We start from the raw sequence: 1,837 nt of genomic DNA on the forward strand, positions 1-1,837 counted from the left end.
TTGGTAACTACTATTTACATGGGTATTGTAAACGCAAATCCTGTTGATAGATCTATCGGGCCTGACAACCCCAACCGGACTGGACGACCAGTATTCAACGGTTGCACAGTACTTCGTTTCGTGACTACACTTGGTACAGTGTAGTGAGATTTCATAATAAAGGGAATATGCAACGTTGATTAAATGTTAAGTATGGTTACCAAGTACTTAACCACTTAGAATGCTTTACATACACTTGCGAGTGTATTATGTTTATGATTCTGAAATCTTGTGGTCTATTAATATATTGAAATGATTTTTATGATAAACCTATGAACTCACCAACCTTTTGGTTGACACTTTTAAGCATGTTTATTCTCAGTTACGAATTAAGTCTTCCGCTGTGCATTTGCTCAATTGAAAGATATTATTTGGAGTCATTCCTGGTATATTTAGGAGAGTACCTCGCAATGGGACCAGATGTTGATGACTTCGTCCAGGTGGATAAGGACGGGTTTTGACACAATACATAGAGATAAAATTCATTCATATGGTGAACACCTGGTAACCGACATTAACAAGATGCATATAGAATATGCCCATCATTCCGGGACACCCATCGGACATGATAATTTTGAAGTACAAAAGCATTCCAAATTCCAGAATGGGGCTTGTTGGGCCCGATAGATCTATCTTTAGGATTCGTGTCAATTATGATGTCTATTCTCTAATTCTTAGATTACCAGACTAAAAAGGGGCATATTCGGTTTAATAATTCAACCATAGAATGTAGTTTCACGTACTTGTGTCTATTTTGTAAAACATTTATAAAGCAGCGCATGTATTCTCAGTCCCAAAAATATATATTGCAAAAGCATTTAAAAAGGGAGCTAATGAAACTCACTTTCACAGATTTTTACTTCGTCGAGAAGTAAGACTTGGCTACAGGTCGATTCACGAACCTATAACAAATATGTACATATATATCGAAGTATGTTCAAAATATATTTATAACATTTTTAATACGTTTTAATGTTTTAAGTTTATTAAGTCAGCTGTCCTCGTTAGTAACCTACAACTAGTTGTCCACAATTAGATGTACAGAAATAAATTGATATATATTATCTTGAATCAATCCACGACCCAGTGTATACACGTCTCAGGCTAGATCACAACTCAAAGTATATATATTTTTGGAATCAACCTCAACCCTGTATAGCTAACTCTAACATTACTGCATATAGAGTGTCTATGGTTGTTCCAAATAATATATATACATGGGTCGATATGATATGTCAAAATATTTGCATACGTGTCTATGGTATCCCAAGATTACATAATATATTAGAATACATGTATAATATAATATAATTTAGCTAGGATATGATTTGTATAGAATTGTTACAATATTTCCCGTAGCTACAACAATCAAAAATATCCAATCTTGTTTTACCCATAACTTCTTCGTTTTAAATCCGTTTTGAGTGAATCAAATTGCTATGGTTTCATATTGAACTCTATTTTATGAATCTAAACAGAAAAATTATAGGTTTATAGTCGAAAATATAAGTTACAAGTCATTTTTGTAAGAGGTAGTCATTTCAGTCGAAAGAACGACGTCTTGATGACCATTTTGAAAAACATACTTCCACTTTGAGTTTAACCATGATTTTTGGATATAGTTTCATGTTCATAAGAAAAATCATTTTCCCAGAAGAACAACTTTTAAATCAAAGTTTATCATAGTTTTTAATTATCAAACCCAAAACAGCCCGCGGTGTTACTACGACGGCGTATGTCCGGTTTTACGGTGTTTTTCGTGTTTCCAGGTTTTAAATCATTAAGTTAGGATATCATA

The sequence above is a fragment of the Rutidosis leptorrhynchoides genome, chromosome 9 (genome assembly GCF_046630445.1).
Source record: "Rutidosis leptorrhynchoides isolate AG116_Rl617_1_P2 chromosome 9, CSIRO_AGI_Rlap_v1, whole genome shotgun sequence".
In the NCBI taxonomy this organism is placed as follows: Eukaryota; Viridiplantae; Streptophyta; class Magnoliopsida; order Asterales; family Asteraceae; genus Rutidosis; species Rutidosis leptorrhynchoides.